Here is a 15,709-nt window from a genome sequence, read left to right as displayed (position 1 = left end):
CTTTTAATAATAAACTCAATAATCCGGTGTCTACAAAGATGTCTACAAATGTCAATATGATGGCGTTGCTGGAAACTATAGAAGACATCATAACTTCTGATCAAACACTAGGGTTACACGAAACAACGTTTGATATACAAATTATGAAAACACCTTAACTCTTTTGTTAATTCTATTAGCGTAATATGCATTAATATATTATTTGTTCTGTGTTTTATTACAAAACCACCCACCCACAGCATGATACGTTGATTCCTTCTTCGATTACCATTTCACCCAACCACACAGCTACACACGTTGCTACTTCAGACAACTTCTCCCATCACCTGATTCATCATCACCCGATGACGTCACACAACTTCTCCCATCACCTGATTCATCATCACCCGATGACGTCACACACCAACGCGATGACTCACCGACAGTCACGCTACAACCGACGCCTCCCCGACGCTACGATTCACCATCCGTCGCTCATCACAGCAACGCTTTACCCGACGCGACGCCACACTCTATTACGTCACGCGTCAACGCGACGCTTCACCCCGATGCCACACTCTATTACGTCACGAGTCAACGCGACGCTTCACCCCGATGCCACACCCTATTACGTCTCGCGTTAACGATGCTCCCCCCGACGCGTCGCCAAATCGGGTCACGCATCCAACACGCTGCGCACGCGCTCTCGTGTTCTACGTGAATCCACCCAAAAAACTGTAGTGCCCTTACTCTACTTATTCGATTATATTGTTATAGTTTCAATATTTAATCATTTACAATTTTCGCTCATGCTTTGGGAATTGGGTTCCTTTTTGAATACAATAAAGTAAAATAAAAACTATATGTTCACAAAAATATTAACCTTTTTTAGTACCTAGGTAGCGTGGGGCAGTTCATAGTCGTTTATAATCCTATTAAACTGAACCCATTAAAATCTAGGTAACGTGGGGGAATTCGTAGTCGCCCGTTGGCAATAAAGCCTCTTTATTATTGTAAATAAATAGAAGTCTTCTCGTTTTATTTCACACCTCAACAATAGACAAAATGTTACTTAGAGATAATATTTCTATTATTGTATAGTGTATTTAAACCTTTTCACTTTATGATTTAATTTATAATCCCATCGAAGATTTTGATCTAATAATTTGCCTAGATATTTATATCTAATGAATAACTGGAATGAACTTACGAAATGCTTTTTTTTTAATATATTTTTGTATTTAAACTACATGTTTAGAGTGCAGCTAATCATCTGCAGAGAGCACTTAACAGATTCGTAAGATGGTGCATCAAATGGAAAATAGCCATAAACCCAGATAAAACACAGGCTGTAATGTTTAGTCACAGAAAAAGTGTACCGAATCAAGAACTAACAATTGGAAACACCCCAGTACAATGGACAAATGAGGCCAAATACCTAGGAGTGTTACTCGACAAAAAGCTTACATTTACGCAGCACATAAATCAGCAAACGTATAGAGCCAAAGCGCTGAAAAGTCAGCTCTCATCGCTAATTGGCAGAAGAAGCAAGTTAAGGTTCAAAACCAAAATCAGGATGGCGAATAGCATTATCCTACCAGTCCTCTCGTATGCCTCCGCTGCGTGGGGACACACCTGTAAAACTAACAGGAAGAAAATACAAACAGCGCAAAATCAATTAATAAGAGACGCACTGAATCTGCCAAGATATGTACCTCTGAGAAATTTATACAGAGACTCAGGACAAACAAGAACCCTACACACAATGGACAAAAAGGCATACGAACTTTTCAATGGACTAAATAACCACCCAAGTAGCATGTTGAGAGAGCTGACAAACTACAACGCAAACACCAGGACGGTACACAGAAGACCTAAACAGCAAATAGCCGGATATAGGGTCCCAAACTAATAAATGAAGAATGAGATGGTCGCAAAGGCGTCTAAACAAAAGAATGCAGACATCAGAAAACAACCACCAAAAAAATCCTTCTCTTTTAGGACTCTGGCGAGAGGATACAGGTGCCAAGGCACTTAGATAAGGACACTATACACCGGGGTGTGTGGAGGCCGTATACACCCTGCAATGCACACCCCAACCCACCCACACAATTTAGCATGTAAGAAATAAAAGGGTAAGAATTGTGCCGGCATTTTAAAGTCCCAACGCCAAGGAAGGCCCCACAAAAAAAAAAAAAAAAAAAAAAAAAATCGGTTGATTTCTCTTAAATTCAGTTAGTTTTTAGTCAATTTTAATCATTAAACGTTTTAACGTAAAATCACTTAAATTCTCCATATAGAAGACCTCTCAGGCCTTCTATATACCGCTGATGCGGAATAGGCCCTTAAGGCGGATCAAGTGATACTGATCCTCTCGCGACACCCGAGCACCGAGGTCATGTGCGGCAAACATGGGCTCAGTGGCCGGACCCACATCGGACACCCAGTCGGCGAGGAGAACAAAATTTATTTTTACCAAATCGGCGGCTGAGTGATCGAGCACACACTCTTTCCGAACATGAAGTCGACAGCTCAGGCTGTCCACTCCATGGACGGAACACACGCTATGTCCAATATCAAATCTTCAGAATTCATATCCGAAATTGGACAGTATAATTTTATCACCCAGTAGACAGAATGAATCTATTTGTTATTAAATACACACATTTTATTTTGATAGGGCATTTAGGTAAATAATTATAATGATGACTGTCTTAATCCTTTTGTGTCTGGCTGTATGACGATAAGTCTAAGCCAAAAAAAAAAAAAAAAAAAAAAAAAAAATACACACACGTAGTTAATTAGGTTACATACACATTTGGTCAATTATAAATAATAATTTGGACATCAGTCAAAAGTACTGACAAAGTTAAACAATTTACATAAATTAAATACACATATCACGCTAGGTACGCGAAAAATATTGACCCAAATAGAATTTATATAAAACTAATATCTCTTGACTAGAGAAGCATTCAATCAATATTCACTCAACGAACATATAGTCTTCAACGATCAACTTCATCAGTCTCTACTCAAAGTAATCCCGGGTCTACACCCATAGTGTACGTCTCAACAATAAACTCTGCTACTATTATTTGGTGTTTCCATTACAACAGAACGAACATCTTCACTGAGCCAACGAAGGGAATTTGTTCATGGTCCTATCGAGAAACAGAATACTTCAAGGAAGTTTGAGAGAGCCTATACAGTCCACGCCAGCAACACCCTCAGTAGCAGAGAGAGACCACTAGACCCGGGAGAACGAGAGCAGTACCAAAGCCAAGAGCCAGACTAGAGCCGAGAGCAGTACCAAAGCCGAGAGCCATACTAGAGCCGCAGAGCAGCCAAAGGACAGGACCGATTGCAGAACCCACCAGAAGCGAGGGATCCTCAACGTCTAAGAACACAAAAAACCGTAAGTTTTTGAATAATTACAAAATCTTCCAACTTTTACAATCTTACAATTTAACAAGTTTTTTTTTATTACAATTTAACAATTTAGAACAACAATCTCCACTCTATCAATCGTATAATAATGTACTTTAGAATGCATACCATTTAAATAATACAGAGAATTGATAAAACAAAAATAAACGTCATTCACAACTATAATTAACTAAACAGTAATTTTGTATGACAATTTGAAAAAAGAAACGTTCATACATATAGCTTGCTTTTAATTACAATTAAATATTTTATTTCGAAAAATTAAAATAATTACGTAGCAAATAATTTCATTTATTTTGATAACAATATATAAATATATATATGTATATATATCATTATAAGAGTGTGTGGATTACATCTTGACCTACCTCAATGCAAAGAATAGCACAGCAGGCAAGGTCAAACTCATATTTCGCTAAATTGCACATTCCGATAGAAAAGAAAGTGTTATAATACAGGTATACTTATTTAATACATAACGTACATTTAGTATTGTCTAATATATTTACCGCTGAATGTAAAAAATTTTAAAATAATCATGGAGAGTCTATACGTTAAGCAAGCGGAAATAGGAACAGAAATAGTGAAACTCGTTTCAAATACAAAAAAGGATTCCCAATCTCGGAAAAATCAACAATACATCCGGGATAGACAGGAAAAATTAAAAGAATATTGGGCAAAATTTTTAAATAACCACGAAAAGCTGCTAGAAGGGGGTATAACGAAAGAAAAATATTTTGAAACAAAATACTATGATCAGGTATTTAAGACATACATTGAGGGGAAAACCCTGTTGGAAGAATATGGAAGGGTGCTGAAAAGAGGAAAAGCACCGAAAGTAGAGGAAATACTGGATAATCAACGGCAGAAGAACCGTGAAAGATCATCTAGCAAAATGTTTAAGGTGCAGGAGGTATAAAAGCCAAGCAGCACAACAATTAATGGGAGATCTACCGAAAGACAGAGTGAACCCGAGTCATCCCTTTACTAACACAGGGATAGATTATGCCGGGCCAATAAAAATAAGTACCACGAGAGGCAGAGGACAGAGGAGCTATAAGGGCTACATCTCAGTATTTGTGTGTCTGTCAACGAAGGCAGTACACCTTGAGGTAGTAAGCGATATGTCTACGGATGCTTTCATCGCAGCGTTCAAGAGATTTACGGCACGCAGAGGACTGTGCAACAACGTATACAGCGATAACGGAACCACATTCGTAGGAACAGCAAATTTGTTGAAAAAAGAAAATCAAAAAATAGATGACGAGATAAAACAAGGATTACGGGCACTAGGTACCCAGTGGCATGTCATACCTGCATATGCACCACATTTCGGAGGATTATGGGAGAGCGCAGTGCGAATAATGAAATATCACTTGAAAAGAATCATCGGGGAAACAGTTCTAACATATGAAGAATTGAGTACGGTGCTGGCACAAATAGAAGCATGTATGAACTCGAGACCATTATGTGGGTCATCAGAAGACCCTGAAGGGAAAATAGCCCTGACACCAGCTCACTTCCTTATAGGGAGAGAAATTATATCACCAAATCGGGAAGAAGAGCTTACGACTTATTTGAAGATGCCGACGAGGTGGAGATTAGTGGAGAAAATAAAAAGAGACTTCTGGAAAATTTGGAAACAGGAATACCTGCACCAATTACAACAGAGAAATAGATGGCATAAGGCGCACCCTAACATAAAAGAAGAAGAAATAGTTATAATTAAAGAAGAGGATACACCTCCAGGCAGATGGCCATTAGCGAGGGTAACATAAACACACCCTGGAGCGGAGGGATTAACCAGAGTAGTAACAGTGAGAAAGGCAAACGGGAAACTGACTAAAAGACCCATACATAAGCTAATACGACTGGAAGAAGAGAAACAGGAAAAGCCGAAAAAGGCAGCAGCACTAAGATGGAAGAAAATACTAGTAGCTATAATGTTTTTAACGATGTTAAAACCCATAAAGGCAGAACCGTATAAAATATATAATCCGGTACCAGGATTTTTCACAGAAGACCTTGGAGAGGTCGTCATAGACCGGGGAACATTTCGAATAAAGGTGTTACTCGAAAAAGGAAGAATTCGAACAGAGCACCAACTAATAGGAAATATGATACAAGGCGTACGAGAACTGTGTCATGAGATAAAAATCGTGAATTGTAAGGATATAATAGAGAAATTGGAGGAAGGACAAAGAAAGGCGGAGTCAGTAAGCGAGGGGCTGACAGTAGAAATAAAAGGAAGGGAAAGAAGAGGAATATTAGGAACAATATTAACCTCAGTATTTGGAGTCAATGACGAAGCCTACAGTAACATTGAAGCATTAGATAATAACCAAAAGGAGCTAATAAAGGAATCACAGCACCAGGCGAAGATAATGTTAGAAACAATAACATCAATCAATCACACAGAGAACAGGATAAACGAGCAAATGAACAAGTTTAACAAAGCACTAATCACAGGTCTACAAGAAATATCTAAAGGACTTAACGAAGTAGAAGACAAAGCACAAAAACTAGAAACCGAATATAGCACGTTACGAATACAAACGATAGCATTACAAGTTATGGACTTCATAAACGAATATACTCAATTTTACGAGGGAATATTAAAACTTCACTATAACCACGGACACTTCATTGATATAGTGAAACCGGGTGAAATAACCAAATTAATAGGGAAAGCAGGGCAGATACTGCCTCAAGGGGTCGAAATACGACGACAACCCATTATAGAAACAGAAGTCAGTCATGACGACAGATATATAACAGTCATCGGCTACTTCATAGTGACAGGGAAAAATAAGTACAGCATGCTCAAAGTCACGGCCATACCACTTAACGTTGAGGGGTCGGTGTTGCGCACATTTGTCGCCCCAAGGAATCTACTGGTCGTAGATTATAACACACTGCACTACTTCGAATTGACCACGGAAGATAGAGAAAGGTGCTTACTGTTGACAAAGGCGCAGATAGCGTGCTCACCAACGGCTATAAGAAACATGGATACCCAACCAAAGTGCATACTAGAAGAAATTTATGAGCGATCTAAGAATAGCACATGTCCAGTGGTAGCCAGGACAATACAGACAGCTCAATGGAGTAAGATGGGTACTCCCAACCTCTGGCTAGTTATCACGCCAGTCACGATACACATATCCATTATTTGCGATGGAAATCGGAGCGAAAGAGTACTGGAACGAGTCACATTCCTGAAGCTTTCACCCAAATGTATCGCCCAAACGAAAAATATTACATTACTCCCCACTAGCAGTGGGGTGGACAGAGCAGTGACGAGTTACCTGAAGTCGCCAATCACTCCCGTGGCCCAACTGGTGGCGAGGACACCCCGCAAGTTTAACACGCCTCTAAACACCTACCTTGACATACCAGGAGGAGAGCTACGTCATGTGTTACTTGAGGAGGAGAGTCTTGAACAAGAAATGACGCATACGCAGTGGCGATCGATTCACGAATCTAATTGGCATTATTTTGTGGCCACCGGGATCATTACTATAATGGTAATAATTGGGATACTCACGTTATGGAAGTACCGTCCTGTTGCACGACTATGTCGTTCAGGGAATCCACAAACTCAGACTAACGAACAGGAAGTACCTGTATTAGTTAGTAATCGGCACAACAATGTACGGTCGACTTCCCAAGTTGACATCCCACTTTCCACATTTTCATCCAATTGCCCTAATTTTAATCTAGAGATAGAGTCGGACATTGATAGCTAGGGTACGGTTGGAAGATTATTGATTATTCTTAAACTATTTATAATTTATCATGTTTGAATTTTACTATGTTATGTAATACTTATATGTAAACTTTGAGTATTGACACTTGGGCCAGATTGCCCGATTCCGCAGTATGTCCAATATCAAATCTTCAGAATTCATATCCGAAATTGGACAGTATAATTTTATCACCCAGTAGACAGAATGAATCTATTTGTTATTAAATACACACACGTAGTTAATTAGGTTACATACACATTTGGTCAATTATAAATAATAATTTGGACATCAGTCAAAAGTACTGACAAAGTTAAACAATTTACATAAATTAAATACACATATCACGCTAGGTACGCGAAAAATATTGACCCAAATAGAATTTATATAAAACTAATATCTCTTGACTAGAGAAGCATTCAATCAATATTCACTCAACGAACATATAGTCTTCAACGATCAACTTCATCAGTCTCTACTCAAAGTAATCCCGGGTCTACACCCATAGTGTACGTCTCAACAATAAACTCTGCTACTATTATTTGGTGTTTCCATTACAACAGAACGAACATCTTCACTGAGCCAACGAAGGGAATTTGTTCACGCTACTTTTTCTTTTTTGTTTTAGGGACTCAAGTCCCGAAGTGCAGTTAGAGTAAAATCTATAGAGTCAGTAAAGTAATTAGGGAGAAAAGCCTAGATGTGGCTACCCCTACAGTTAGGTGGCATAACCACAATAATTAAAAACGGGAGTTGTCTCATTACCCAAGGCAACTCTAGTAACTTTCAAGATCATAAGCCTCCTCACGTATGTCACACGATGAGGAGGGGTGGTGGAAAAACCTGGGGGTCAGATAGGTACCACTTCGACTAGCGAGGTGTGACCGGTTTGATCTTCGGACATGTGGATCCCATGCTTAGTATGGTATACACATGTCCCTAGAGGTTGGGTTGATCGCTTAGCGTGATTGTGTGTGTGTGTGTGTGTGTGTACATGTTTAGGGTACGAAAAGTATGTTTATTATTTATTAATGTGTAGCATATTTTAGTCTTGCTTTTTTATTGCTAATTTTAGATTTCTGATGCATTTGATATGTAAACATGTTTCACTGCAGTTTTCTGGCTCAGTATTTGAATGTAATGTTAAAGAAGAAAAAAAAATTGAATATTTAATTACCATTTTAGAGAACCATAGCTACGCACAGAAAATGTTTCATATGTGAATATTAATATGTGAATATAATATTGCTGAAGACTTTGGGCCGTATTACCAATGATCTATTTAACTTTTAATTACAAACATTACATGATTATTACATTATTTCTATTGTAGGTAATAACTAGCCGTTTCAATTTTACACAAAAAAAATTAATAAAGCTCTCTTTGTTATTTTTTTAATAGATTGTTCAAAATATGATTATTTTTCGTAACATGAACGTACTGTAGTGAGCTACAGTTAAGAGCTATTGCTCAACAATTATTTTCTGCTGGAAATAGTAAAGAGGGGGGAATGCAACTTTCCTCAAAAATAGAATATTATTTTTTGTCGGGTAAAGTTTGAAAAATTGGATATTGTTTCCAAAGCAAAATTTATTTTCTTTATTCAAAGAGATAATGTCTAAAATTCTACTTTTATTATGATATGTTGAATATTCCCTTCCGTTACAATTACAACAGAAGATAACGGTACCTTTTCTTCCGTTGATGTTTAACAGAAAGTGTTCTTTTCGATAGAAGATAACAAAAAATGATTTTAGGTTCAAGTCTTGCTCCAAGTATTCTACCTTATCTAATGGATCTGATTAATTTAGATGACTCAGACACAGATGCCAACTACAGTCCACTCGAAGACCTGCTTGCTTATGAGTCATCAGGTGATGAATACAAAGCTGTACATAAAAAAAGGAAGTCGATGGACAGTAAGACCTACACAGATTTGGTACCAGTAAGTGCTAATTATTTTAGAGCAGATATACAAACAGAATCAACTGCTTTACCATTAAAAGCTAAAGACACGGATAATTTTGTAAATGAAATTATTCAAGGTACTTATGAAAAAGAACACTCTGTTAAGACATATAGTACTTGTATTAGAGCAATACCTGCACAAGTTTCTCTTACAAAAGCTGAAACTATAAGAAAGAGAGGATTAAAAGGCGAAAGCTGGAGAGTAAGAGAAGGAACAAAGACTTTGAGGAATCAAGTTATGGAATACGAAACAAGCAAAGGAAAACTAGTAAAAGCTAGAAAGTCAAAAAAAATTAGATTTGTGTAGGAATAAGTGTGCTAAAAAGGTTTCGGACAATATCTGCAAAAAAGGTCTTCGCAGATTATTGGGAGATGAATGACTATAACAGGAGGTGTAGTTATATAGCGTCATTATTAGAGTTAGATGAACCTAAAACAAAAAGATAAAGGAAAGAAAATAGTGACAAATTTAGACAAACTAGTTTCAAGTATCACATTGAAGTTGATGGTAACAGAGTTGTTGTTTGCAAGGACTGTTTCTTAAAAGTATTCGCAGAAAGTCGGAGATTGCTAGAAACTATTATTCAAAACAAAAAATCAATTTCTTCTGGCATAATCCAACCGAATGAAAGAAGAAATTTTAGAAAAACCTTTTTAACTGAAATAGAAAACAATAAAATAAATCAATTTTTAATTGAAATCCCAGCTTATGAAAGCCACTACTCAAGACGAGATTGTGGGAAAAAATTATTTCTCCATATTTGACGATAGTGGCACTATATGAAGAATACAAGCGTACCATATCTGAAAGCAGTTCAAAACCGGTAAGCTATACTAAGTTTTCTGAGGGGTTCCACAACTTAAATTTAAAAATTAAAAAGCCTAAAGTAGATACCTGTTTAAAATGTGATAGGTTAGATATGCAACTGAAAATTTGTTCTAAGAATGAAAATCAGGAGTTTTTACAACAAAAAAATGGCCACCTTGATAACGCTGAGTATGAGTACGAGTCTAAAAAGTTAGACAAAGAAAATTCAATAGTTAATGATTCAACCAAAACTGTGACATTTGATATGCAGCAATGCCTTCCCACTCCACTCGTGCATAGTTCTGTAACCTTCTATAAACGCTAACTTTGGACTTTCAATCTAATAGTTTACGACTGCAGTGACGGCACAACTTACTGTTACCGTTGTCATGAAGGTGTAGCTGGCAGAGGTGCTAATGAAGTTGGCTCATGTGTATATAAATTTATTTGTGAAGCTATAAAGCCTGTTGTAAAAAGTTTAACCATATACTCAGATACATGCGGTGGTCAAAACAAGAATACACATATAGCTGCTATGTGTATGGTAGCCCTGCAAAATTCTCCTAACTTAGAAGAGATTAACCATAAATTTTCGGTACTGGGCCACACGTACATGGAGTGTGATACATCACACGCCCTTATTGAAAAAAAGAAAAGAGCTTTTGCTGGAAACATTCATTATCCTCATGATTGGGTCCAACTTATACAAAGAACTGATAAGAAACGCCCTTTTGTGATCAAGGAGGTGAATCAAGATAGCTTCTTTGACTTTTCTAAGCTGCTAAAAACCAACCTTCAGTAGCAAAAGGATGATTTTAGCTGGAGAGATGTATAGCGGCTAAAGTTTGTCAAAAACGAGCCTGGAATAATTTACTATAAGAATTCCTTAGAACTTAATCAACCGTTTCACTGTATTAGTTTTAAAACAAGAGGCAAAGAAACCATTAACAAAATGAACCCTAATTTACGTTACCCAGGACAAAATCCTATATATAAGAAAAAAAAAATGACCTCCTCGACCTGCTTCTATATATTTCACCAGTATTTCACCAATTCTATGAAGACTTAACAACATCAAATGAAGCAGAGGATACCTACCCTGATGATATTTCTGATGAAGAAAATGAAGAGATAGTGCAACCGATTGACAAAAGAAAGAAAGTAAATGTGAAACCCACGAAAAAAATGACAGCTGTCCAAGAAAATACAGCAAAGAAACAAACTGGCTGGAAGAAGGGAAAAAATGTAAATACTAAATAAGACTTTAAAAGAATATTGATTGATTTTTCATATCAGTTTTTCTTTATTTTTGTTATTAAATAGAACTTACTTGGTTTGGTATCACTTAAATGAATAAACAGAAGTTTGTTTTCTTGCTAAATGTTTTTGTATTAATATTTGTTAAAACCTACTTTGGTCTCAAGAGTCCCATTATTATTATTAAATATTATTTTTTATGCTTTTTATAATAGTTTGTGTTATGCGTTAAGCGTATTAACTTCATGTTATATGCGCAAATTGTGTTAAGTCCATGTAAGAAAAGGTTTATTATTTTTTTATGATACTTCTATGGTTTGTTTAAATTATTTATTGATTACGTTATTGAGAGAAATAAATATTTAGTTGATCAAAAATATTTAAAATAATTTTAAGGGATACATTCTTATAAAAACTCCAAAAGTATAGCTCGAACAGATTATTGCAATTTTGAAACGCATTTATCCCAAAATAGTGTTTTAGGACTTAACTCTCTTTACGCACAGGGCACAGAATTACGAGTGTTGTTGTTTTTTTTAATTCAACTTTTTGTTCTTTATTGTCACAAATTATTAAGAAAAAACTTTTAAAAAAATATTACCAAAAACGTACTATCAAATTCCGTCCCATACTGTTTTTTCTGTAAAAGCAAAAAAGGAAGTTTACAACTATGAAAGTCAAGTAATTATTTTTAATAGAAGAAAATAAAAAAAAATCCAATTTGTTCCCAAAAAAATTAATTTTTTTTGTAACTTACTTAAGTTAAAATATATGAGGAGCATACATGCAAAAACCGATAAATACACTTTTTACAATTTTGAGATAAAAGCCAAAAACTTAACAACAAGAAAATCCCTTAACAATTTAAAGAAACATCATATTGGAAATAAATAGTAGTAATGTAATGAAATTCTAGAATTTTAATATATTACCTTTTTCTACTTTATTTATTTTTGTTTTTTTTTAAGTTATCGGGTTTTGCTTGAAAACAGGAATTTATCGGTTTTTGCCTGAAAGATCTTTGCAAGAGCACCATATTTTTGTTGTTAATAAAAGAAAATAAACGAACTAGAGTGTAAAAAATTATTTTTATTATAAGTATTTAACAATTTGAAAAAATTAAAAAAGTAAAATCAAATCTGAAGCGTTAGTTCCTCTTCCAGGCAGTCACATGTCTTCCCTTCCTCTTCCTCCTCATCCTTTTCATTTGAACTTTTGCCATTAAGCACTTCCCGGTACCAGTCAAGTTCTTGTAATTTCTCCTTATCTTTATTGAATTGTTGATTTAATAACTGTTTTTCTTTTCGGGGATACCCCGAGTCAATTCTTTTTCTGAGATGGTCAACTCAATATCGGAAAATTTTGGTTTCAAAATTTTCCAACCCACTGGTTAAATAATAGTTTTGGAATGATCATATTTTTATGAATTTGCCATTGTTAAATTTTTTTATTATAATTTTCTTTGTATCGGCTACTGCTTTCACTTTTTTCAAGTCAAATTGGAGCTCTTTCGTATTAAACAATCTCCAATGCACTATCTAACAACTCCAATGTGTTTGTAAATTTCTTCATATATCTCTCGAGAGAGAATTGTGACTTTTTTTCTTAGAAGCTTTTCTACTCTCCCAAATACCCTGTCTGCTGGCAAATACGAATCACCCTTGACTGGAAATACAAGTAATATTTCGGTTACTTAAACTGGAGCTTTAAATCTAAGCCAGAAGTACAGCGAATGAATAATATGGGAGTTTTTGTTTTGTCCACCGCATCCGTGGCACAAGAGGCGAAGTGTCGTAATATTATCGTACACTAAAGAATCCAAATAATTTACAAGTGTAGAACTTATTTCAATTAAGCACCTACCTACCTAATCTTCAGTCCACGTAAAAAAGTTGGATGTTTGGACTGGCTATCAACGCAGCAAAAAACATAAATCCTAATCTGCTGTACATAAAACGCATCATTAATAAGTGTTTTTTGGCAAAGACTGCACGTGCTGAATATCAGAGCAGAATGTAATGGAATTTTCAGGAGTTTCTTTTAGCAGACTACAAAAAGCATTAGCCCTCTTTTGGTGGATATTCAACTCAGTACAAAACTCCTCGTTAATTTTCATTCTAATTTTGAATTAAGGAGTAGTACATTGTGAGCATACATCTAATGCTAGAGTAGAAAACCCAATGTTAAAATCATTAACGAATATCCTCCTAAACATCGAAAAGTTTACAATATATTCAGGGTCCAATAAACTCTCTTATTTTATTCTTTTTGACAACAGATTTTGTGGACACGTGATCTCCACCCCGATTTTTTTTTTGGGATATTTTCGTCTGACAATGTTTTAGCAACGCAGTTTATGCGATCTTTCTTAATATTCACACATTTCAAGAAAAATGCTTGGCATACCTGAACTCTTTTCGACAAGAAGTAGTGTACGGAAAAGTTTCGCCCCTTGACTGCTCGTTCTGTTGTCGATCTTTTCCTTTCAATTTGAACTACTGACATTTAATGACACAATTTGATATCCTGTTCCGACTTCACATTATTTTCAAAAATTTTGTTTCGAATGGCTCGAATGTCACTTTCAACAATGCTACTGCAGTAATAAGTAGGGCCACTATGTTTGCAAACTCTTGTAAAGTTTTCCAAATGAGGATCGCTATCACGATATCTAAAATAAAAAATAAGTTAGGTAACGAACATCTTAATTTATTTTTTACCTGTTACCTTTGCTTTTGCAATTTCTGCCTCTTGGTCTCATTTTTTTCTTATTTCCTATACTAATTTCCAACACACTTGGTTGCATTTTTAAAACTTAATACAATTATGTTTAAACAACTGCTTAGTACGTAATTCATAAACAATATAATATAACCTCTTAATCCTTTGCCACTTAATTCATTTCGACAATGTAATTAAGGTAACACAGTCCTCCCGTTTTTAATTTACTAACTACTACCTTAGAAAAAGAAGTATATTTCTTTGTTTATGCTACTACTATAAAACGAAGCCCGAAACAGCATAAAGAAACCTGCTAGTTAAACTAAGTACATACGATATTATGGATTTACATCATAGATGACGAATTAATTATTTAAAGATATATCGGGTTTTGCTTGAAATTTGGATTTATCGGCATCTGCTCGAACTGGTCAACTTTGTACATCATTTTGAAGGGAAAATATCGGTTTTTGTTGGATTTTTATATTCTAAAAACAGAGAGGGCTACTAAATTGATATGAATCCATTCTTCTTCTTGTTCAGGTGCCATCTCCGCTACGGAGGTTGGCAATCATCATAGCTATTTTAATTTTTGAGGCAGTAGCTCTAAATAGTTGTTTTGAGCTGCATCCAAACCATTATCTCAGGTTCTTAAGCCATGAAATTCGTCTTCTTCCGATGCTTCTGCTGCCATCTATCTTTCCTTGCATTATGAGTGGCAGGATGCCATACTTCTCACCCCGCATCACATGTCCGAGATACTGCAGCTTTGTTTCTTTAGTTGTAAGTTCAACTTCCTTCTTTTTACCTATTCTTCTCAGTACTTCATTGTTCGTAACTCTATCTACCCAGGAAACCCTCATAATTCTTCTATAGGTTCACATTTCAAAGGCGTTAAGTCGTCTCATTGTGTCTAGATTTAACGTCAATGATTCCACTCCATAGTATAGTACACTGTATACGTAACATTTTGTTAGGCGTACTTTAAGAGCTAATGTTAAATCTTTGCCACATAAAACCTTTTTCATTTTCATAAAATTAGAACGTGCTTTTTCGATTCTGACTTTGATTTCTGCAGTATAGTCATTATTTTCTGTTATAAGTGTTCCTAGGTAAGTATACTTTTTTACTCTTTCGATCTGTTGGCCCTCACTATCAAGATTTCGTTAGTATTATGGTTGTTTTTACAAATTTTCATAAACTTCGTCTTTTTCATATTGAGCGAGAGTCCGTACTCCCTACTAAACATTACTATTTTACTTATGATTCTTTTCAGGCCTTGTAAACTATCGGCTATTATTACTGTATCATCTGCATATCTGATGTTGTTAACTAAGACTCCATTTACTTTTATACCGACTGTTTTATCTTCCAGAGTTTCTCGAATTACCTCTTCAAAATAGGCGTTAAATAATAGAGGTGATAGTATACAGCCTTGCCTGACTCCTCTCTTTATTTCCATTTCTTCAGATGTCTCTTTTTCAATTCGTATATTGCCGGTTTTAATAAAGGTTTGTTATTGGCCTTAAATCTCTTTCATCTAGGTTTTTATTTTTTAGAATTTCCATGAGTCGCTCATGTTTTCATGAATCCAAAACATGAATCCATATTCAGGTTAAAAAATTCAAAAAATTTATTTAGCGGTTTTTGCATGTATGCACTCGTATAGTCTGACAATTTATTAATTACAAAAAAACATTAAACTAATTTTATTTTATTCTGTGGGGCATTAGATTTTGTTATATTTCGCATGTGCTCTAATTTCGGCCTAACCCAAAT

The 15,709-nt window shown here is 35.5% G+C and overlaps 1 protein-coding gene across 2 annotated transcripts in view; it reads right to left on the bottom strand.

The window, feature by feature from the left end:
• The window catches only part of Apoltp (Apolipoprotein lipid transfer particle), a 1,459,665-nt gene that overhangs the window by 1,210,623 nt on the left and 233,333 nt on the right, over positions 1-15,709 (bottom strand). The gene's annotated exons all lie outside the window — the stretch shown is intronic.

Source organism: Diabrotica undecimpunctata, chromosome 10 (assembly GCF_040954645.1).
Source record: "Diabrotica undecimpunctata isolate CICGRU chromosome 10, icDiaUnde3, whole genome shotgun sequence".
NCBI lineage: Eukaryota > Metazoa > Arthropoda > Insecta > Coleoptera > Chrysomelidae > Diabrotica > Diabrotica undecimpunctata.
Note: the sequence above shows the minus strand (reverse complement) of the source record. Positions and strands in the feature narration are given on the sequence as shown.